Genomic DNA, 25,518 nt, shown 5'->3' on the forward strand with positions numbered 1-25,518 from the left:
ATGACTATTTATCAGTTTCTTTGTGAGTAGAGTAATTATTCTGAAAACCAAACACTGTAATGAGTTTATAGACCTTCTTTAGGTGATTGGGTTGATGTTTTTTTCTTTTCAGCAAAAAACACATAATCCTTAGAAATTGTTCAATAAAAGGTCTGAATTTTTAATAGAGATTGGATGCCTAAGATATTCCAGAATAGGTGAATAGAATTGAATTTAAATTTTAAATGCATTACCACATGCCAAAAACATCACTACATAACATAGGAAAAAGCAGAATTAATGATGTATGCCAATGTTCACTGGCATCCAGAAATGTCTTATGCTAGCTACTATGAATGACCTAAGTTATGAAAGAGCAAAAATGCCTTCATTACTATTGCCCTTATCATCCTACTTCTCTTTAAATAGGGAGTTCATGTCACCTCAGTGGTCTTCCCTTAGAAAGGAACTCATTGGGAGGATCTGATTCATTAACATTCAAATAAATTATTTAAGAAACAGTGTGGTCCAGTGGGGGCTTCTTTCTATAGTTGATAATTAAAATTCCGGCATCTCTAATGATTATAGAATAATATAACTTTAAAGTTAGAGTGGAACCTCAGAGATCATTTATTTTAATCTCCCACTCCATGTAGACATTTCCCCTTACAGTATTCAGAAAAAGTGGTCATCTAGATTTTGAATGAACATTTTTATTGATCGAGGGACCTCACATTGATGGAGGGATGCTCAATATCCAGTTCCTGTGTTGTTGGATATTTCTAAGTGATAGAATTTCTTCCTTATAATGAAATGTATTCTTCCTCTTTATAATGTCTAGCCATCAGCTACATTTCTAGATACTTAGAAAAAGTCAAATCTCTCTTCCACATGAAAGCTCTTCAAATATTTAAAAATAGTTACCAAATCTGACTCAAGTTTTCTCTTCTTTCACCTAGATATGTCTTATCTCTTGAATCATTTATCACAAGACACAGTTTCTGTTATTTTCATTATTCTGGTTATCTTCCAGTCATAGGTTCCCAAAGTGGGTGATGCTGCCCCCTGGGGGGTGCATAGGTTCCCAAAGTGGGTGATACTGCCCCCTGGGGGGTGCACTGGAACAGTGTTGGGGAAGAGCAGTATTTTTTAATTATGCAATTTAAAAAAAAATTAAAGGGTTAAAGAAAGTAGATTTCCAGAATGTCAATGAGTATTTTTTAAAAGGCAGTAGTAGGCCAAATATGTTTGGGAACCTATGTATGAATTCCAATTTGTCCATATACCTTTTAAAATGTGATGACCAGAAGCTGACATAATATTTTGGATATAGTATTATAGGTTCAGATTAGAGAGAGAGTATTATTTATCTATTTCCATATACCATAGTTCCAATAACAATCTAAGTCTTCAATTTAAAAAAATGGTTTGGATATGTGTCAATTCAACCAGCCAAAAGAACAATATTCACACAAATTCTCCTGGGCCTAAAATAAATCAAAATAGGTCTAAACAGATTACTCTTCCAGATAGATCCAACAAATACACCTGGCCAAATCCTGACTGGGAAATCCAAGAAAAAAGTTACAGTGATTTTTCCAGCCCAATTCTTTTGGGGAAATAGACATAGATGCCTGTGAACCCTAGGAGCTAGGTCTGACCAGGAACATTTTATGGTATAGGACTGGGAGGCTATATATCAGATCCATCAAAGAGGGCTCTAAGTTAGTATAGGGTGCTGGAAGTGGTGCCAATTCTTAGCTTCCTTACTCACTGCCTAGTTCCAGATCACAAATTTGAGGAGCAGTACAAAGGAAACCTACATATATTTATCAAGTATATATTATGTGCCAAGCACTGTGCTAAAAAGCTAGCCATATGGACATAAAAGCAATAACAATCTATGCCCTCACATAGCTTACATTTTTTTTTGTTTTTGCTTTTTTATTTTTATTGTTTTTAATTTATTTATTTAATATATTTAGTTTTCAGCATTGATTTTCACAAGAGTTTGAATTACAAATTTTCTTCCCATTTCTACCCTCCCCCCCCACTCCAAGATGACATATATTCTGGTTGCCCTGTTCCCCATTCAGCCCTCCCTTCTGTCACCCTACTCCCCTCCCATCCCCTTTTCCCTTCCTTTCTTGTAGGGGAAGATAAATTTCTATGCCCCATTGCCTGTGTATCTTATCTTCTAGTTGCATGCAAAAACTTTTTTTTTTGTTTTTTAACATCTGTTTTTAAAACTTTGAGTTCCAAATTCTCTCCCCTCTTCCCTTCCCACCCACCCTCCCTAAGAAGTCAAGCAATTCAACATAGGCCACATGTGTATCGTTATATATAACCCTCCCACAATACTCATGTTGTGAAAGACTAACTATATTTTACTCCTTCCCAACCCATCCCCCTTTATTGAATTTTCTCCCTTGACCCTGTCCCCTTTCAAAAGTGTTTCTTTTTGATTACCTCCACTCCAATCTGCCCTCCCCTCCATCATCACCCCCACTTTTTTATCTTCTTCCCTCTTCTTACCTGTGGGGTAAGATACCCAATTGAGTATGTATGGTATTCCCTCCTCAGGCCAAATTTGATGAGAGCAAGATTCACTCATTCCCCCCTCACTTGCCCTCTCCCCTCCTCCCCCAGAACTGCTTCCTCTTGCCACCTTTATGTGAGATAATCCACCTCATTCTATCTCTCCCTATCTCCCTCTCAATATATTCCTCTCTCATCCCTTAATTTGATTTTATTTCTTTTAGAAATCTTCCCTTCATCTTCAACTCACCCTGTGTCTGCTCTCTCTCTCTCTCTCTCTCTCTCTCTCTCTCTCTTTATATATATATATATATATATATATATATATATATATATATATATACATATATGTATATATATACACACATACATATATACATACATGCACATTCACTTATATATATATATATACATGAACATATATATATATATGCATATTACTTTCAGCTACTATGATATTGAGGTCTCATGAATCATACACATCATCTTTCTATGTAGGAATGCATACAAAACAGTTCAACTTTAGTAAGTCCCTTATGATTTCTCTTTCTTGTTTACCTTTGCATGCTTCTCTTGATTCTTGTGTTTGAAAGTCAAATTTTCTATTCAGCTCTGCTCTTTTCACTGAGAAAGCTTGAAAGTCCTCTATTTTATTGAAAATCCATATTTTGCCTTGGAGCATGATACTCAGTTTTGCTGGGTAGGTGATTCTAGGTTTTAATCCTAGCTCCATTGACCTCCGGAATATCGTATTCCAAGCCCTTCGATCTCTTAATGTAGAAGCTGCCAGATCTTGGGTTATTCTGATTGGGTTTCCACAATACTCAAATTGTTTCTTTCTGGCTGCTTGCAGTATTTTCCCCTTGATCTGGGAGCTCTGGAATTTGGCGACAATATTCCTAGGAGATTTCTTTTTGGGATCTATCTGAGGAGGCTATAGGTGTATTCTTTCAATTTCTATTTTGCCCTGTGGCTCTAGAATATCAAGGCAGTTCTCCTTGATAATTTCTTGAAAGATGATATCTAGGCTCTTTTTTTGATCATGGCTTTCAGGTGGTTCAATAATTTTTAATTTATCTCTCCTGGATCTATTTTCTAGGTCAGTGGTTTTTCCAATGAGATATTTCACATTGTCTTCCATTTTTTCATTCCTTTGGTTCTGTTTTACAATATCTTGATTTCTCACATAGTCACTAGCTTCCACTTGTTCCAATCTAATTTTTAAGGTAGTATTTTCTTCAGTGGTCTTTTGGACCTCCTTTTCCATTTGGCTAATTCTGCCTTTCAAGGCATTCTTCTCCTCATTGGCTTTTTGGAGCTCTTTTGCCATTTGAGTTAGTCTATTTTTTAAGGTGTTGTTTTCTTCAGTGTATTTTTCAGTATTTTTTTTGGGTCTCCTTTAGCAAGTCATTGACTTGTTTTTCATGGTTTTCTTGCTTCCTTCTCATTTCTCTTCCCAATTTTTCCTCTACTTCTCTAACTTGATTTTCCAACTCCTTTTTGAGCTCTTCCATGGCCTGGGACCAGTTCATGTTTTTCTTGGAGATTTTTGGTGTAGGCTCTTGCGCTTTGTTGACTTCTTTAGGCTGTATTTTTTGGTCTTCTTTGTCACCAAAGAAAGAATCTAAAGTCTGAGACTGAATCTTGGTGTGTTTTTGCTGCCTGGCCATATTCCCAACCAACTAACTTGACCTTTGAGTTTTTCAGTGGGGTATGACTGCTTGTAGACTAAAGAGTTCTATGTTCCACGTTTAGGGGGGGATGCACCAGCCTTGCCACACCAGCACTCCTCCTTCCCCAAGAACCCCCAACCCGGACTGGGCTTAGATCTTCAGCAGGCTGTGCACCCCTGCTCTGATCTGCCACTTAATTCCTCCCACCAGCTGGGCCTGGGGCCGGAAGCAACTGCAGCTGTAGCTGCCCCACCTCTGCTGCCCCGGGGGTGGTGGCCAAACCGTGAACTCCTTCCGATCCTGCAGCTTTTCCCACTAACTTTCTCTGCTGTCCTTGGTGTCTGTGGGTTGAGAAGTCTGGTAACTGCTGCAGCTCGCTGATTCAGGGTGCTAGGGCCCACTCCGCCTGTTCCTGGTCTGGTTGGTTGGAGCAGCTCATGCTGGGCTCTGCTCTGCGCCCAGCTCCCAGCTCCCAGCTCCGTGTGGAATAGAGCTCACCCAGAGACCATCCAGGCTGTCCTGGGCTGGAGCCCTGCTTCCCTCTGCTGTTTTGTGGGTTCTGCCGTTCTAGAATTGGTTCAGAGCCATTTTTTATAGGTTTTTGGAGGGACTCGGCAGGGAGCTCACTGCTTTCCAGCCGCCTTCCTACCTTACATTTTAATAAAGGGAGACAATACATAGAAAGGAGAGGTAGCCAGGGAAGGAATATTGGTTTCTAAAGTCACAGAAATAGCAGTGAGAGTCACAAAGGAATATGTTGCCACACCTTTTTCCAAGAACAAAAACAGAGTTGCTTTGTTTGTTTCCCAGTACTGGAAAGGCAATTGGCAAAGGTAAAGGTACAAACTGGTTGTTGATGAAGAGAATTCTGGATGAAGTGAATCCAAAAACGAGTCCTGGATTAGAAGTCATAAGTGACTCAGATAGCCACTAGTCAGAAAAACAGTACTCCAAGTTGGGAATATAGGAAATAGCTAAGCGCTCCAGGGAATGCTTTCTGCATTAGTGGCATAGTGGCTGAGGAAAAGTCAAGTGAACTATAGTCATAGTCTAGGCCTAGGGACAGTGGGAAACAGGGGCAATTGTTCAGCTACTGTAGTTGTCCCAAAAATGTTTTTAGGGACCCTCCAGAAGATGAGTTTATATTCCAATTCTTTCATTCAATTCCCCCCAGAAAAAAGCAATGATTTTCTCCACTTGCTCAGTAATCTGCTAAGCATTAAGCATGAAAGCGCAATAGAATTATTGTGACATTTGTATATGAACTGTATTGAATAGAGCAATAATGAATAACGAATAGCAAGAGCCGCCATTAAAAAGCAGTGTATAGTTTGAAAGTGTTTTACATGTATTACCTCATTTGATTCTTACTTCATTTTCCACATAAGGGAACTGAGTCTCAGAGAATTTAAATGGCTTACCCAAAATCACAAAGGTAATGTCTACAAGAGTTTGAATTTGAACTCAGATTTCCTGAAAAGGTCCAGTTCTCTTTTCACAAAACTATACTGATGCTCTTTATATTGAGACCATCTGACAGTCATAAGAAATGCAGAAAATAGTGAGGGACAGATAATTTCCCTTTTCTAAGAAGTGGTAAGGGATTTCAAGATATAATGAGAAGAATTGTGTTTGAAAAAGGTCCAGGGAAAGTGTGAACTGATAAATGGTAAAATTGCTGAGAGAAAGTGGAACACAGAGAAATCTGCAATATTCTTGCTAGAAAAGTTGAAACCCCCTCTGAATTCATTAAGGTCAAAGATTAGCAATTAGTCCATTGGATTCTAAGTGGAGTAAGGCATAACTGTGAGCACGGCAAACATTCAAGGCATGGGGAAAAGCCTGCACATATCACATTAGGTTTAATACCATTTAGTTTTCATTTCTGACTGAATAGCTCAATTCTGAAGAATCCAATCTTGGAAGCAACTTAGAACCAGTTCTTCCTCCTTGACCTTCCAAAAAAGGCAGTCCATACTTGACAATCCAAGTTTCAATTTTGTCTTTCCGTAGTAAGAGCATCGCTGCTACATGAAACCAAAATGACAGCAACAACAACAATAATAATAACAAAAACAACAACTTTGTGAAACTCCTTTTAGAAAAGGCAAAATATATATTATTTACCACACAATGAAGGAAGAATGTACTTATAATCTCCAAATTCTAAAATTAATTAATTAAACACAAAATGTCAATATCAATTCATTAATATCACATCGTAAATGTCTTAAGCCTTCTGAAAACATTCTTTTCAAAAGCTTCCATAATCATTTTGATGATCTGTTTTACAGTAATTGTCAACTTTCAGAACTTGAGGATACATGGTAAGCCCCTTTCCGTGTTTCAGATTCTCATGAACCATTGGAGCTCCCCAAAATTTTGTACATAGTTTCCCAACAAATCTTTCTTCTCACTGAATATGTGTTTGTGTGTGTATACAAATATATACATATATATATATATATATACATATATATATATTGACTTTAAATGTAAACTCAGATAAAATAGCATTTTAAATTCAAATCTAGCATTAAATCATCATTTCCTTTCTCATTATATTAAAAACGTGTATACGGGGGCAACTAGGTGGCACAGTGAGTAGAACATTGGCCCTGGAGTCAGGAGGACCTGAGTTCAAACCCGGCCTCAGAAACCTGACACACTTAACTAGCTGTGTGACCTTGGGCAAGTCACTTAACCCGAACTGCCCTGCCTTCCCCACTCCAAAAGACAAACAAACAAACTATATGTATATCAGGGAACTTTGCTCATTATTGTTTTTTATTTTGTGCGAGATACAAAATTCACTAAAATGTTTTGTGCCTCTAACATTTTAGGGTAACAGTATGCCTAGTAATTATCTGTGAAGTGTTTTAAAGACTTTACTAAAGCTTTACTAAATATGCCCATTGGATTTCTTATTTTTTTTTAAGTGTGACCTGGACTTTATATCAGATATCAAGTTTCAAACCAAAGCTTAAATTCTTAGGCAATTTGCCGGTTTCAACCTTAATAAGCATATAAAATATTTAATAGAGTTTTTGCCCTTGAAAGGAACTTTTTCTCTGTTCAGTTTTACTATATACGTTAAATTCTGCACTGGCCATAAAGTGTATCTTGAGAAAGTCAAAACTTAAAGATTTTAAGATATAATCTTGCCTTTTCCAACAAAAGACAAGTTTTATTCATAGAGCAAATTATTTCAAAATTCCCTGCATTCTTAAATTTCAGTAACTATCATTCGTTCAATAAGCATATATTAAGTGCCTGCTATGTTCCAGATAATGCAGTAGGCACTGGGCATTCAAAGAGAAAAATGAAAGGTTCTGCCTGCAAGGAAGTTACATTCTATTTTGATGGGGCTGGGGAAGTACAAATTGTTGTTGCTTTGAGTCCTTTCAGACTCTTCTTGACCCTGTTTGGGGTTTTCTTGGCAAAGATACCGGAGGGGTTTGCCATTTCCTCCTCCAGCTCATTGACAGATGAGGAAACTGAGGCAAACAGGGTTAAGTGACTTACCCAGGGTCACACAGCTTGGAAATGTCCAAGGCCAGTTTAGGAACTCAGGCCTTCTAACTCCAGGCTCAATATTCTATCAACTGTGCCAGCTAGTTGCCCCCCAAAGCACAAATACATGTATGTATATATAAAATAAATGCAATGTTTTTCATTGGTTTTTGGGGGGTAGAGGGACTGAGGTTGAAGCAATGGCAACTGGGAGAATCAGGAAAGACCAAATGTAGGAGATGACATGGGAGCTGCATTTTGAAGAAAACTGACAATATTAAGAAGCAGAAATGAAAAAGAACAGCCCTTTCATATGTATGCTGGGATGATAACATCCAGGCTTTTAATAATTAATTGAAGAGTTCAGCTTAGTATAGTGCCAGATAGTTGAAGTATTTGGAACAGACCCAGATAGTCCCACATGGAGATGTACTACAAATGCCCATTTTGTTTAACATGGAAGCCACCATAGTGGTGAGGGGAGGCCTCCTTTGATTGATCATGTAGCTGGAAGAAGAGGGAAAAGGTTATATATTTAAAACTGGAGAGACTGAGACGTTTGTTCTTTCCATCTTGGCCGGGTCCCTGACACAGGGGCAGCATTGATTTCCACACCAATGGACTTTGCTTCTGAGGTTACATTTGTATCATAACTAATGAGGTTAAGAACATGAGTTTCTAGTTCAATTCTGTTTGAGTCAAGAAATATTTTTTAAGGAATACAATGTGTAAGCTTCTGTGCTAATCAGCAGATCAGTCAAAAAAATTTATAGATAACTTAAATGTGCCAGCATGCTGAATGCCAAATGTTGCTGTGCTAAGTGTTAGGGATGCAAAGACAAAAGCTAAAAAGCCCCTCCCCCATGGAACTTTCATTCTACTATTTCTGGTTCCATCACTGATTTATTAGATGATGGTTTTGAATGTTACCGCTTCTCTTGTCCCCAGTGATTTTCATCTCCAACACAGGAATAATATCTCTTCTGCTTTACTAATCTATTCTGGGATTTAAGGTAAAGGGAAACAAAACTCCACATTCTAGTCATCTAACTGATTGGGTTTGTAGATAGTAGCATTCACCATACTGTGGTAAATACAAAAGAATAGGAAGAAGGAGGGTCCTAATTCTCCTTTGGCAGTTCCATGAGTCTTAAGTTAGAAATGGTGTTAAAAATGACAACACAAGTCTAGTTCCATTAGATCAGCTCGGCCAAGATCTTGAGTTGACCTTAATTCTTGATGGTCTGAGGTTTACCCTAAGGAGGACAAATTTATATTGAGTCATTTAAAAATACGCTAATCGAGAGTAAGCAGAACCCAAACACCTTGAAATACACTATTGGCAAGTAAACTAGATCGATCAGAGTGGAATAAAATAAATAAAGAAAAATTTTGGAAAGTGCTTTGGTTTTCCTTCCGGTTGTTTCTCTCCCCATGCCCTCCAAAGGAAGGGACCTGGACCAGAGTTCTTAACCATTTGGTGTCATGGCAGTCTGGTGAAGTCAACACACCTTTTCTTATAATAATGTTTTCAAGTGTGTAAAATAAAAATAAATAGAATTGTAAATGAAACCAATTTCATGGAAAAAAGATGTATTCTCATCCAAGTTCACAGAACCCTAAAATCTATCTAAGAACCACAGGGATTGATGGACAATGGACAAAGAACCTCTGGTCCAGATTGACCAGACTATCAATCACAGTAAAATTTATTATTAAAAATACATTACTATCTTACATGATTGTCAAGCTACACAATTCTGCTTCTTTAATAAAGAAATTCAGATTAGGAAGAAAGAAATAACAGAGGAAAGGAATAGTTTTAATAAGAAATATTGATAATGGATGCAGAGGGAACAGAAGAAACAATGTTTTTTCTTCCTCACCCTCAGAAGTTCATCAGTGATTTATTGCCTAGATTAAATTTCAGTTTCTGAACTTTCTAGGAAAGAACTTAGCAATTGTACTTGCTGGATGATCTCTTCAGCACGATAAAACTCCTGATTGTTTTCAAATATTCACTAAGTTTTTGGATATAGCATTTTTTCCCTCTGAAAGTAGCCTTTTACATCACCAGAAACTGGAGAGAATTGCTCCCATCGATTTATTTCCTTAAGAACTTTCAAAAGAATTATGGGCTATTGGGGATTGGGAGGTGTGTCTCGTAGGTGTACCTGGTGTTTTAGTGGCTATGTAAGTGTAAGTAATACCCTGATAGGTACAGAAAATCTGGTGATCTCATCTCCTCACAATTTAGAATGTCCTGTATTTAGAGCTATAAGAGACCATAGTGGTCATCCAGTCCAGTCCTCTGTTTTAGGAATGGCTTACAAGTAAGTACTTGACTGTCTTCATCACCGAGACACATTGTCTTTGTTTGTTATCATTTAACTATATGGAAGAAATTTACCGCAAAGGTCCAGGTTAGAGAAATGAACAACAAGAATTTCTCAATTGGTTGGCCAAAATAAAGTTTCTTATTGTCTTGGAGAAACAGAAATAAACAATGGAAAGTATAATATAGAGAGAATAGCGTTTGTAAAGCTTACAATACTAATGTATCAATAGAATTGTAGATATATTCAAAGGCAAACCATGGAGACTTGGAAAAATCTATGGAAGACTGCAGGGTATTCTGAATGAGGCACAATTGAAGCAAATAATGGAATATTACAAATGGCACAAGCTGTATAAGTCTTTCATTGCTGTGGCTAGAGCTAGCAGGCTATCTCAGAATCCTTTAGGATTACAATGCATAAGCTAACAATAACCCTTTGCACTAATACAAACTTCTAGAAGCACAACATCAAATAAACAGACTAGAACCTACTAGGCCTAGTCAATCAGTCAATTAGCATTTGTTAAGCACCTACTATGTGCCAGCAACTATGTTAAGCCCTGGGAATACAAAGAAAGATGAAAGACAGTACCTGTTTTTAAAGAGTTCAGGATCTAGTGGCAAAGACAACATGCAAATAAACAAGATAATTACGGATAAATTCAAGATGATCAATAGAAGAAAGATGCTAGCAAACAAAAGAAATCGGGAAAGGATTCCTGCAGGAGGTAGGATTTTAGTTGGGACTTGAAGGAAGACTGAGCAGCCAATAGATGAAAATGAGAACATAGCGCAATCTAGGTCTGGCAAACAGCCAAAGAAAATGCCTAGAGCCAAGAGAGGGGGTCTTATTCATGGAACAGTAAGGAGACCAATAACACTGGATTGAGGAGTATGTGGCAGGAAGTAACATGTGAGAAGACTGGAAAGACAGAACAAGATAAGGTTATGAAGTGCTTTGAATGCCAACCAAATGATTTTTTTTTATTTGATCCTAGAGACAATAGGGAGTTACTGGATTTGATTGTGTAGGAAGGTGATCAGATTTGGGAAGATCACTTTGATAGCTGAATAGAGGATGGGTTAGATTGGAGAGACATGTGTGGCAGGGAGACTAAGCACTGGATTACAGAAATAGACTAAGTGTGATGCAATGAGGGCCTGCACCAGGTTGGTGGCAGTAGCAGAGGAGAAAAGGTAGAGTGTATATGAAAGATGTTACTAAGGTAAAATAGATAGGTCTTGGCAACTGATGGGATATGGTGAATGAGAGAGAATGAGAAATCCAGGATAACACCTAGGCTGTGAGCATGAGTGACCAAAAGGATGGTGGTACCCTCAAATACAATAGGAAAGACCAACAAAGGAGGGGATTTAGAGAGGTAGTGAGGAGATAATGAGTTCAGTTTTAGCCATGATTTCTATGGATCATCCAGTTCAACATGTCTAATAGGTAGCATGCTGATCAGGAGAGAGATTAGGTCTGGATAAATGAATTTGAGAATCATTAACACAAAGACAATAATTGAATGCTTGGAAGCTAATTACATCACCAAAAGAAATAGTATGGAGGTAGAAGAGATGAAGAGTCAGGAGAGAGCCCTGAGGATACTCACCTTTAGTGAACATGTCCTAGCTGAAGAGTCTACAAAGGGATACTGAGGAGTGGTTATTCAGAAGAAGAAATAGAAGAGAACAATCTCATAAAACATGGAGAAAGGAGTGTATAAATTAGGAACAGGTGACTGACAGTGTCAAAGGGTTTAGAGAGGTCAGGAAAGGTGAGGATTGAGGAAAGGCCATTAAATTTGAAAATTAAAAGATTACTGATAACATTGGAAAGAGCAGTTTCAGTTGAATGGTGAGGTCAGAATCTAGGTTGTAGAGTTAAGAGAATAAGTTCTGGTCCTTTCACTGAGAAAGCTTGAAAGTCCTCTATTTTATTGAAAATCCATATTTTGCCTTGGAGCATGATACTCAGTTTTGCTGGGTAGGTGATTCTAGGTTTTAATCCTAGCTCCATTGACCTCCGGAATATCGTATTCCAAGCCCTTCGATCTCTTAATGTAGAGCTGCCAGATCTTGGGTTATTCTGATTGGGTTTCCACAATACTCAAATTGTTTCTTTCTGGCTGCTTGCAGTATTTTCTCCTTGATCTGGGAGCTCTGGAATTTGACGACAATATTCCTGGGAGATTTCTTTTTGGGATCTATTTGAGGCAATCGGTGGATTCTTTCAATTTCTTTTTGCCCTCTGGCTCTAGAATATCAGGGCAGTTCTCCTTGATAATTTCTTGAAAGATGATATCTAGGCTCTTTTTTTTGATCATGGCTTTCAGGTAGTCCAATAATTTTTAATTTATCTCTCCTGGATCTATTTTCCAGGTCAGTGGTTTTTCCAATGAGATATTTCACATTGTCTTCCATTTTTTCATTCCTTTGGTTCTGTTTTATAATATCTTGATTTCTCATAAAATCACTAGCTTCCACTTGCTCCAATCTAATTTTTAAAGTAGTATTTTCTTCAGTGGTCTTCTGGACCTCCTTTTCCATTTGGCTAATTCTGCCTTTCAAAGCATTCTTCTCCTCATTGGCTTTTTGGAGCTCTTTTGCCATTTGAGTTAGTCCATTTTTTTAAGGTGTTGTTTTTTCAGTGTATTTTTCAGTATTTTTTTGGGTCTCCTTTAGCAAGTCATTGACTTGTTTTTCATGGTTTTCTCGCATACTTCTCATTTCTCTTCCCAATTTTTCCTCTATTTCTCCAACTTGCTTTTCCAAATCCTTTTTGAGCTCTTCCATGGCCTGGGACCAGTTCATGTTTTTCTTGGAGGTTTCTGTTGTAGGCTCTTTGACTTTGTTAACTTCTGTCTGTATGTTTTGGTCTTCTTTGTCACCAAAGAAAGAATCCAAAGTCTGAGACTGAATCTGGATGTGTTTTCGCTGCCTGGCCATATTCCCAACCAACTAACTTGACTCTTGAGTTTTTCAGTGGAGTATGACTGCTTGTATACTAAAGAGTTCTATGTTCCACGTTTTGGGGGGAGGTGCCAGCTCTGTCACACCAACACTACTCCTTCCCCAAGAACCCCCAACCCGAACTGGGCTTAGATCTTCGGCAGGCTGTGCACCCCTGCTCTGATCCGCCACTTAATCCCTCCCACCAGGTGGGCCTGGGGCCAGAAGCAACTGCAGCTGTAGCTGCCCCACCTCCGCTGCCCTGGGGACGGTGGCTGAACCACGAACTCCTTCCACTCCCACAGCTTTTCCCACTAACCTTCTCCGCTGTCTTTGGTGTTTGTGGGTTGAGAAGTCTGGTAACTGCTGCAGCTAATTGATTCAGGGTTCTAGGGCCTGCTCCGCCCGGCTCCTTGTCTGGTTGGTCCACATCCCTCATGGTTGGGCTCTGCTCCACTCCGTTCCCAGCTCCCAGCTCCGTGTGGGATCGAACTCACCCAGAGACCATCCAGGCTGTCCTGGGCTGGAGCCCTGCTTCCCTCTGCTGTTTTGTGGGTTCTGCCATTCTAGAATTGGTTCATAGCCATTTTTTTAGGTTTTTGGAGGGACTCGGCAGGGAGCTCACGCTGGTCTCTGCTTTCCAGCCGCCATCTTGGCTCCGCCCCACCAGAGTTAAGAGAATAAGAAGAAAGGAAGTAGAGGCATCAACTTTGCGGAGCCTACTCAAGAAATTTATGGAAAAGAAATATAGGACAATAGTTAGCAGAGATCAGTGGAATAAGTGAAGGTTTTTTGAAGATAGAAAAGACATGAACATGTTTGTAGGTGGTAGCAAAGCAGCCAGTAGACAGGGAGAGATTAAAAATAATTAAGAGAGTGGAAATGACAGAACGATCAATCTGTTGAAAAAGGCAGGATAGAATTTGTACATATAGAGGGGCTTTCCTTGATCAGAGGGGTCACCTCTTCCTGCGAGGCAGGAGTAAAGAAGATAATAGTGCAAGTAATTTGAATGATTAGAGATGAGGAAGCTATAAGAAGTGGGAGCTCTTAGTGAATAACCTCAATTTTTTAAGTGAAATTTGAAAGCAAAATACCCAGCAAAGGGGGAGCAAGAGGTTAGTGAAGGGAGCTTTGAGAAGGGATGAAAAAGTTTGGAAAAGGCAATGTGATGAGTGGGATAGAGTCAATTAAGGAGGTGTAATAGGGCTTTCTTGTTGCAGTGAGGGCCCAGTCACAATTACGTAACACAAATTTGTAGTGGATCCCATCAGCACAGTTCTCTTCCCCAGCCCCGCCTCCCCCAGCTTTCTAGCTTTGTTCAAGAGTACATGGGTGGGAGGCAAGATGGATGGATGAAAAAAGTAATCCAAAGCTGGGGCTAGGCAAGGCAAGATTGGCAACAGGATAAGAAGACAAGGGACTTGAGAGAAGATTACATTTGAATTGGTTCACTTGGAGTCAAGATGAGGAAGGGGGGAGAGCGTAGGAAATGCAGGGACGATGACCTCAGAAAGAACTAAGGGTTGAAGATCATGGTGAGAGAAAAGAGGTGGAATGACAACAGATTGTGATCATGTAGGAGAATTTTAAGCTTCACATTCATGGAAGTGGAGTATTTGCTGGTAATGGAAAGATGAAGGTTTGAAATTCTCTGTGTAGCTGGAGTGGAATGGAGGAATCAGTCATGTGAAATGATTAAGTTGAGGGACTTAGAGGTAAGAGTGCTTGAGGAAGGATCTACCTATCTATCTATCTATCTATCTACCTATGCTAAATTTCCCTATTATGAAGGCAGTAGCTGAAGAGAAGATAAAGACTATGAGCCAGACGTTGAACTCTTTAAGGATGAAAGGGGAGTATCCTGGAGGTTAAAAGACAGCTACCAGATTTTTGATAGGAAGATATGGATTGAAAAATGCTCAAAGGAGGATGGGTTACAAGATGATGGTGGTAGAGGGTTAGCTTGCAAGTGGCATCGGGAATTAAGGACAATTTCAACCCCTCTGCCTTAGCCAGTCGATACGAAGGAGTGAGTAAAAGTTTAATCAGTTCTAGAAAGAGGCGCCTCAAGAAGGCTGGAATCATAAGGGAGACATGAGTCAGTGAGAGCCCAGAAGATGGAAGGAGTGGAAAAGGAAAGTATTTAAAATGAAAATATATTTGTTACCTATGGAATTAACATTGCAGAGAGCACAGTGGAATGAGTGTGTAACTTTAGAGTGGGACATTGGCGGGGGTGGGGGAGGGATGGAAGTGGATGGGAATAAAGAGAGTGCAGTAGGAAATGGAGAAAAGGTTTTGAATAATTACAGCCTGGTGATCAGGATCACTGGAATGGACTGAATGGGCATTTATTAATTTATTTATTTATTCATCATTGATAATGAGTTCAGGCAGGTTATCAACTTCCTTAGGGGTTTGGCCTCAGCAAGGAGTCCTCTCGGGGTGTTAGTGTCTCTGGCAGGGGACCAGTAGGGGAAGTTGATGGAACGTATTTCTCTTCTACTCCTGCAGGAAGGACAGCCTGGATGAGGCCAGGAGACCGGTGGAAGGAACAGGATGGAATGGCATTTCTCTCTATCTGTGCAGTCAAGAAAAGGTCCAGTGAGGAGATCAGCAGGTGATACAAATGCCCTTTGTCTCTGCCTGTAGGCAGGATGGATCTGCTGCAAGCAGTAAAAGCCCAGATAAGGAGACTGTCAAATAATGGAATGATCCTGGAATCCTGATCCCACACTCTATATTTTAATAATAATTTAACAATAATGATGAAACTGAGCCCTAGAGAAACAAAATGATTTATCTAGTGCAAATTCCTTTTTGGTCTTGCTCAAGGTATTCCCATATCTGGGATGTACTTCCTTTATAATCACCAATTTTGAGAATTTTTATTATCCTTAAGCTTATCTCAAGTAACACAATTTTCCCTGATCTTCTCAGCTAAAGGTTTTCCTTCCCTCCTCAAATTTTTCTTGAGTATTTTAGTTGGATCTTTCCTTTTTATTTATCACATCCTACCCTGTGTAGTTATGTACACATCCTATCACCCATTACCTTCTTTCTCCAACAAGATATAAGGTCATTAAGAAGTACTATCTGTGAAATTATGTATCTTTCCATTTTCAGTGGTTTCTTTGTATGTGGCAGGCCCTTCATAAACATTAAATTGATTTGGATCAGAAAGGCTTTGAGAATAAGCCCAGGTGATTGACAGTATCTATCATCTGAGCCCCAGGCTAGCTACATTTAGAGAGATTCATCACCAGATGCTCGTTCACTAAATGATGAATTTCTTTTGGCCCCTGGAACCCATGCACAAAGTGGTTGCATTCTGAGTTATTGGAAGCACTACTCTTCGTAATAAATTCATAGCTCTTTTGAGCCATTGAAGTATGAAACACACATGTCTGGTATGTTTGTTGGAGAGAGGGAATTTAGATACTGAAAATCCTGGAACTGTTAGGGATCTCAAGAAATTATTTTATCTCCTCCAAGGAAAATTACCCTTATCCCTCTAAAACATGGTTTAAGTCTCTTGTCTAAGCAGGGATAGATCGAACTATTTGTGCACTATGTGAGACTATTTTTAGGTGTTGAGGTTCACACTTGATTCTCTCGGTGTATCTATCCTTCTTATCCCTGGTGCTATATAGCACAAGCCTGCAAAGTCCTTTACCTACATTATCTCACTTGATCCTAATGTACAAATAAATCTGATATGGTCAAGGCAGGAAAGCCACAAGAAAACTGGTTTTCTAAAGCTGGATTGTGTAAGCGTTACATGATTGTGTTATATCAGGGCAATGGTATGTTTAATCTTGGGGTCATGATCTCTCTGGACTTCAGTTTCTTTATTGGTAAAAGTGAAGACTTAATAAGCCCTAAGGTCCATTCCTCCTTTTAAATTCTGTGACCCCATGGGCAAAGAAAATGTATGAATGAAAAGTATACCAAGCTTAGTTTGACAATCACAGCAAGCAATCACAAATAAGCATATAATAATTCAATTTTTTTACTCTATTTGTAAAAGGCTAAAAATAGTTCTTTTTCCATGGTAATATAACATAAGGTATATTTGGTATCAAAACTTAATAATGTTAGCATTTATCTTGTATAAAAGAAGGAAATTAATCAGATTTCCTTCAGGATGATATTTCACATCTTTCTAAGTTTTCCTCAGGAAGGCTAAATTAATACTTCATATTTTAATATATCTGTAATCTCATCGAAGTTGGTATTTGACCAGGAGAGTGCTGGAGCTGGCTCCTACCAACTTGTTGATTTCTACATTTTCAGTGTGAGCATTAGCATCTTGGAAATCGGCAAATACTACAAATCAGGGCCTGAGCTGTTGTTTTGTTGATTGTCTAGGCTTAAGAATGTGATAGAGAAAAAGGTTACTAATGTAGCTTAAACTTAAAAGTGTATCATGTATACACTTTTAATTTTTGGAGAGCCAATTGGTAAATATTCACCAATACACCTGATACTCTCTTCTAAAGCATGGAACAGAACCTTTTCTTGCTTTCTTAACCTATCTTGTTCTTGTCCTTGTCCTCAACAACAAGTAAGAGAGGGCATGAGTTTAAAGCCCTACCTGATGCTAACTTCTTGCATGACCTGGAGCAAGCCACTGGACTTTTCTGTGCCTCAACTTCCTACATAATGAGACGGCTGGGCAACATGGTATCTGAGGTCCCTTCCAGTTATAGATCTAGGATCCTATGATTAATTACATATTCTAAAGAATAGTTCTACAAGAAAATAGCATGGTTTTATAAATATAGCACTGGACTGGTAACCAAGAGATCTGAGCTTTCCTTCCAGCAGTCAGTACTACTGCACTTCTTCGAGGTTTCTCCTTTTCACAGCCCAATTTATTGGAAAAGGATATCTGTACTCATTGCCTTCAATTTCTCATATTCTACTCTCTACTCACCTGTTTGCAATCTGTTTTCCATCTGCATCATTTGAAGAAACCTCCCTCTATAAGGTCATCACTGTCTATTTGTAGATAAATCAAATTACCTTTCCTTATTTTTCATCCTTCTTGACTTTTTTCATGTTTTAAACTGTTACCAATAACCTTCTGCTAGACATTGTCTTTCCCCTTTGGATTTCTTTTAACTTTTTTTTTAATTTATTTTTTGTTTTTAGTTTACAACACTCAGTTCCAGAAGTTTCTGAGTTCCAAGTTTTCTCCCTCACCCTCTCCTCCCCCCTCCCCCCAAGACAGTATCTAATCTGATATAAGTTCTAAATATTCCATCACGTTAAGCTTATTTCACAGTAGTCAAAGAAGAATTATAACCAATGGAATGAACCATGAGAAAGAAAAAACAAAACGAGAGAGAGAGAGAGAGAGAGAGAGAGAGAGAGAGAGATTGAGCAAAGAGTTTTACTTCAGTCTGCATTCATACTCCGTAATTCTTCCTCTGGATGTGGATAGCTTTTTCAATCATAAGTCTTTTGGAGTTGTCTTAAAACCTTGCATTGCTGAGAAGAGCTAAGTCTATCAAAGTTAGTCATCACAGATACTGAGTGTTTGTAATCGTGTATAATGTTCTCCTGGTTCTGCTCCCCTTACTCAGCATCAGATCATGTAGGTCTTTCCAGGTTATTATGAAGTTCATCTGCTACTCATTTCTTACAGCTCAATAGTATTCCATTACATTCATATACAAGAACTTATTTAGACATTCACCAATTGATGGTCAACCCCTTGATTTCCAATTCTTTCTCACCACAAAAAGAGCTGCTGTAAATACTTTTGTACATATGGGTCCTTTCCCCCGTGTTCTTATGGCCCTCTTTCTGACTGTCAGACCAATTGTTCTTGTTCTCTTGCAGGTTTATCACACATGTTTGTTTCATCATGTATCATCAGTATACTAAGGGATCTATCCTTGACTATCTTCTCTGTTTATATTCTCTTTCAGTGATATCAGTGCCTTAGAATTAATATTATCTGTGCAAATGATTCTCAAATATGCATATTTTCTAGTCATATCTTTCTCCCAAACTCCAGTCTTACATTTTAAGCTGCCTATGAGATACGTCTAGATATCTCTGACTCAAAATGTCTAAATAAAATTTGCTGTATTCTTCTCAAGGCCACTCCTTCTCCTAATTTCTCCAACTCTTCTGAGGGTACTATTGTGTTTTTAGTCTCCAAGGTTTGTAGCTCGTCATTCTGACTTCATTTATAATCAGATTTCAAATCTTATTGACTCTACCTCCTTGTCATCTCTCCCTTCCTCTTCCCTACATTTATGCCACAACCACTGTAGCCCATCCCTTCATTACGTCCTGTGATGTCAATTAGTGATTAAAGGTCTTTCCCGCCCATCCAATACATCCAATAGGCCTCCGGTGGGGCTAGTTGGGGGAAGTTTGATTAGAGGTTTTTTTGTGGGCAGGCCTAGACCCTTTACTTACTACTGCTAAGCCCCAGGCCTACACTCTTTACTTACTAAGTGCTAAGCCCCAAGCTTACACCCTTTCACTGATTGGGTGTGAAGCCTTCAGGCCCTAAGGAGAGTATATACACACAGAAGGTATCCATAGAACTCAGAATCCGCAGAGAGCTCAGAATCTAGTTTGCTGGAGAACTCAGAGAGCTGCAGAGAGAGTGCAGAGCAGAGAGCTCATACCAGAGAGCTGCGAAGACCAGACAACTGAGAATCTACAGAATCGAGAGATTGGAGAACAGAGAATCCACAGACTGGATAATCGAGAAGACTGCAAAGACTCTGGCAACTGCAAGGGGAGAGGATGCAAGAAGGCAGACAGTTAGGATTTGTGAGCATTTACAGGAAGGCCCTAGTAGGGAGGAAGGTTACAGGATCACTTGGCTCCTTGCTGTAATACTGTGTTATAACTTCCTTGCTGTTACACTGAGGTGGACTTACTGGCTTTGGAATACGGCTGTTGCTATGTCAGGTTGGAATTATTGGTTTTGGGGTTTAATCTCATGGTGTCTAAATAAATGTTATACTTCCTCTGTCTTTTCCCTAGACAGTCTCTTATACTTTGCGATTCCAAACTATACAGACATATTTATGGTCATCTTTGAGGTCATGAATCTTGCCTTACTGATACACCTTCCAGCTGGACTATTGCAATAGACTTTAATGCCCCCCTCTCTCCCCACCCCTGTATCTAGGCTCTCTTCCCTTTAATCTACCTTGCACTAAGTTAACATATTGATATTCATAAAGCACAGCCTTCACCATGTGATTCCTCTACTCAAGAAGCTTCACTGGCTCCCCATTACTTTTAGATTAAATACAAACTCTCCCTTTTGCCATTTAAATCATAATCTGCCTCCAGCTTTTCTTTTCAGTCTGATTGAACCTTAATACCCTTCATATACAATTTGCTCCAGTCAAACCTTCCTGAAAATAGTCTAATTCATGCCTATTTACAAGCTGTCCACTATGCCTCAAACACTGTCCCTCCTCACCTCCACCTCTTGGAATCCTTGTCTTCCTTCAAAGCTCAGACCAAAGGCCACCTCCTTCAAGAGACCTTTCCTGATTTCCCCAGTTATTTCCTATCCATCAGCATATATTTAAATATATATTTAGATACACTTATGAAAAATTCATAGGTATACTTTTTATAATTATTTTATTTATGAATATAATTCATAGGATTTCAAATATATTATAACATAAAATATATTTATAGTTATTATATAAGCATTTAAATGTGTGTATACATTCATATGTACTAAGTACATGTATACATATATTTATATATCTTTGTGTGTGCATGTGTGTGCGTGCATGAGTGTTTGTGTGTGTGTGTGTGTGTGTGTGTGTGTGTTTGTATCCTGTACTTACCTATATGTGAACATAGTTTCAGAGGTTAATAGATTTAGAGGTGGAAGTGAACTTAGAGGCCAAACCCCTCATTTTATAGTTGACAAAACTCAGGCCCAGGGAGATTAAGGAATTTTCTCGAGGTCACACAACCTGTAAGTGACAGGTAGGATTCAAACTCAAGTCCTCTGGGCCTTTTCCAAATCTGGCACTTTTTCCAGAATATTATGCTTTTGCCCACCCTTCTCTCCCTCCCTACCACGACTTGAGGCTAAGCAAAGGTGGGAAGGTGGGAAGGAAGTAAATATATTTGGTGTCCAGAGCCCAAGGTGCCTCATGCACATGTGGCGACCCCCTAATAAAATGGAGGCTTCTTGAAAGGAACTGTCTCATTTTTGTACTTGTAATTCTAGTACTTAACGCAACGCAGGCACATAGTAAGTGTTTAATAAATGCGCACTGATTGGTAGTTGCAACAACAATAATAAAAAAAAAACTAAAACCTAACATACTTGCAAGATTTTATACTTCCAACCTCATTCTGGTTCATTATTTCAGGCATTCTATATTTAACATTCTTCTATTTGTTTTAGATTTTTTTGTTACAGTTTCATTTCCTTATGCTAGATCATCATGTTTTCATTTTTACTTGCTAATTAATACCTATTTGCACTTATCTTAGTCCTTAAAATATTGTAGGCTTGTGTATTTTTTAATTTTTTCTCATTCTTTTAAGGAATTTATCTTAAAATACCACAATGACAATAAAGTATATTTTTACTTTTTACTATTTAAAATTTTTAAATTTATTTAAGAGTATGAAACATGTGTTAAATGATCAGAATTTTACTTTCTCAATTTTACATTGCTGTATTTTTGTAAACTCCCCTACTCTTCATTTGAGAAGTCTGAAGTCTGGATTCAATAATCTAAATAAAGAATGTGACTCTAGTCAAGGGTTCACAACAAAAGAATTCAGAATAAGAGGATTTCAGCCAAATGCCTATAGTCATTAATCTATGACAAGAAAATCCCTTGCCTCAAAATATTCTTTATTTATCATTATGCCCATCCTGTCTATCATAAATAGACACAGCAGGGACATTTAAAATCCTCTATTTGAATGCAAAGTTCCAGATGTCAAGTTTAGAAAATCTCAAGGATGTTCATTTTCTCCACTTGTTTATCCCCCTTACAGGATGAAGTCCCCTTATAATTTTGCAACTCCCATGAAATGAAAGGTTCCTTTTCTTGGCCTTTGGAACTCTTTCTTCAAATAAGCACCTCAAAGTTGAGCTCAGAATTAACTGAAAATTCAGATTTGATGACTTTCTGTTGTAGAGTCCTGGAAATTCTTTAGAAGGAAAATTACTCCTCCATTAAAAAAATAAGAGATAATTAACTTTATTGACATGTAAAATAATCAACATAATTCATATGTAACTAATTTTAAATTGACATCTGGTTTTGCCCCTTTCATGTTGAGTCAATTGAGCCTCAAAGAATCATTATTTCTGTATGCAGTTTGACTGGCTAAAAGCTGATAAAAGTTAAAAATTTACTTTCACCTAACAGGCTATAAATTACACTTGATCCCCAGGTCCAGAGCCTCCTCAAACAAACCTCCTTTACATTACATTACCTCTCTCTCTCTCTCTCTGTCTCTGTCTCTGTCTCTATCTCTCTCCTCTCTCTGTCTCTCTCTCTCTGTCTCTCTCTCTCTCTCTCTCTCTCTCTCTCTCTCTCTCTCTCTCTGTGTATGTCTCTGACTCTCTGTCTCTCTGTCTCTATCTCTCTCCCTCTCTCTCTCTCCTCCCCCCTCCCTCTTCCCTCCTCTCCCCCCCACCCCTCTCTCATTCTGTGTGTGTGTGCTCCCTCCAGGATAGAATTGGGGAAGATGATAACTAACTTGGAAGTTCAGTATTTCATTCTAGTCTTTCTCTCTATGGAAGGGTGTGAGAAACTTGAAGTTAACATGCAACTTTGTCTACACTAAGAACCTTGTGTAAGTTTTCAGTAATTTTCAAGGTGGTTACATTGGCACAGGTATCAACAGGATGCCAGTTCAGAGTCCCAGGAGACTCTCCTCTAGGATGGTGAATTTCATGATTCTTCAATCTGTACCTTTAACCCAACACAGAAATGAGGCATATAGCTCACATATAACCAGGCTGTCACAAATGTAATCCAAAGAATGGCAAGTGGAAAGTGCAGTGCTAGCCACCGCATATACCTCCATGCTGCCATCTCTGTTTTTTATCTTCAGCGAATTACATACTTGGCTGTTCTTTCCGTGTCAGGTACCTCACAAATCTGTCAAACAAATATAACACTGCACTAAAGAAAATTGTCTTAACCCTATACATCTCCCTCTGTTTGGAGTAGAGGAATGAGAGAGGCAACAGCCCTGCCTTCTAATACCAAAAGTCCAGAATAGTAAAAAAGAAAGCAGTGATCAATTCATGTACATATCTCTTCTTTATCTCTCTTCTTTTTGACCATAAACTGCTTCCAATAGAATGGGGTTGCAGGGATCGGATGTGGAGTCAAGATTGAACTCTCTTTACCAGATAGACTGGGATGGGCTGACTGAGCTGAGACTGATAACTTAAATTAACCCAAACAACTCATTTCAGGCATTTGTGAAGGTATTCATATCACAGATTCTCAGTGGCACTACCAGCTCCCACCAGAAACCTAGAAAAAACAATTGTAGAAGTGGCTTGAGAACTTCTCTCCCATCTCCTGCCTTCTGTCTTCTTGTTGCTTCTCACTCCATCCCAGAATATTGCTCTCCTTCTGGCTTTTTCCAAAGTTCCCATGGAATTCAGGCTCTGAATTTCACTCTGCTTCAGTCTAATGGAAACAAAACTCTTGTTAGATTATAAATTCCTTCAGTAAAGAAATTGTATCTTTTTTCTTAATCCCTTCTGTGAGCAGGGTTTAGCACTGTGCCCTAAAATATATAGACTCTACTCAACAAATATTCATTAAATTGAATTGGACTGAGTTTAACTGAATCCAATTGATTTAATTTTGGATCTTGAAGTGAAGTTGCTTTCCTTGCCTTGGTGATGGCAAAAAGTGAAATGTCGAGATAGCCTTTATATATACTGAAAATAATTATATGCTAATTATGTTTTTTCCTTGAATTAATGCTATCTCCTCCTCCAACCAAGGTATTATTGAAGTCTATAAGTCAATGAACAGTGAAATAGGAGAGATGGGTCTAGCCCCAGCTCTGCTATTAAATCAGTAAGTAACTTAAGGCAGGGACAGCTGGATGGTACAGTGGTTAGAGTGCTGGGCTTGGAGTCAAAAAGACTCATCTTCCTGAATTCTAATCTGTCCTTAGAAGATTATTAGCTATGTGACTCTAGGCAAGTCATTTAACCCTGTTTGCCTCAGTTTCCTCATCTGTAAAATGAGCTGGAGAAGGAAATGACAAACCACTCCAGCATCCTTGCAAAGGAAAACCCCAAATGGGGTCATGGAGCATCAGATACAACTGAAAATGACTGAAAAACCACAAAAACTTTAGGCAATTCACTGTGACCTAGAGGTTCCTTACCTATGTGAGTTCCTTCACACTTCAAAAAAATTAAAGGGTTCTTTATCTCTTTTTAGATCTTTTATCCCTGAGAGATTGCTGCTAACTTTTAGGAGCTTCAACTTAGGGTACTCTGGATTTTGCTCATGTGAAATCAACTTTAAAAAAGGAACATTTTTTTTGATCCTCACTGAAGTTTATTTCTTGTTTCTTTCTTTTTCCTTGTAGGCCTGTTTTCACATGATATTTATATTCATAAACCAGGCTCTTTTAGAAGAACCTTGTTTCTTCCAAGATGCTGATTTTTCTTTCTGCCACTTTCAGTATCAGAATTATCACCCACCTTTCATAGTCACAGAGGAGCTCTAGTCCTCTCTTCCTATGATACTTCTGAGAGTCTATTTTTGGTTTCAGTGATTCACTATTTCCCTTTACTCTCATTGCTTCTGATGCTAGAAGCATATGTCTTCACCTAATATTACCTAACCTCAAGAAAGAAAGCTGTGACTTAAGACACAGCAGGCCCCATTCCTCAAAGCTATGACACTTTCTTCAGGGAGAAAAGACAACAATCTGCTGGAAAGAATCATTGAAGCTCAAACTTTAACACTAACATCACAGAGGGGAGAATATCAGAGACAAGAAACCTAATGATTAAGATTTCTTTTGTTTCTTTTTATATTCACTCTTTCACCAATTCAAACTGAGGGACTTTGAACAAAATCACACCAGTTATCTCAATTGACATAAGAGACTCTTGCCACAACTATAAAGTATTCTGGGAGACATCACTATCATTTTGTTGGAAATTAAGTTGGTAAAGAATTATTTTTCTAGGTTCTTTTCTTTTTTAATTAACAATTTCAAAGCAAAAAAGAAGTATGACTATCATGTAAATATGCTATAATACAATGCATTATTACATGAGCTTGGGCATGTCATAGGATCAGAATAGCATGTCTAACACATAATTACCTAGATTTTAACTCTTTTTTAAACATGGGTTCTTTCCTCCAACACCAGTATTATAAAGAAGTTCTGTTTTGTATATGAATTTATCCTCAAGTGTGGAAGCACTGGCCTCATTTTGATGTTCTTGAGACTGAAAGACTAAAATTAAATAATACATCAAAAATAAATGTC

The sequence above is a fragment of the Trichosurus vulpecula genome, chromosome 6 (assembly GCF_011100635.1).
Source record: "Trichosurus vulpecula isolate mTriVul1 chromosome 6, mTriVul1.pri, whole genome shotgun sequence".
NCBI lineage: Eukaryota > Metazoa > Chordata > Mammalia > Diprotodontia > Phalangeridae > Trichosurus > Trichosurus vulpecula.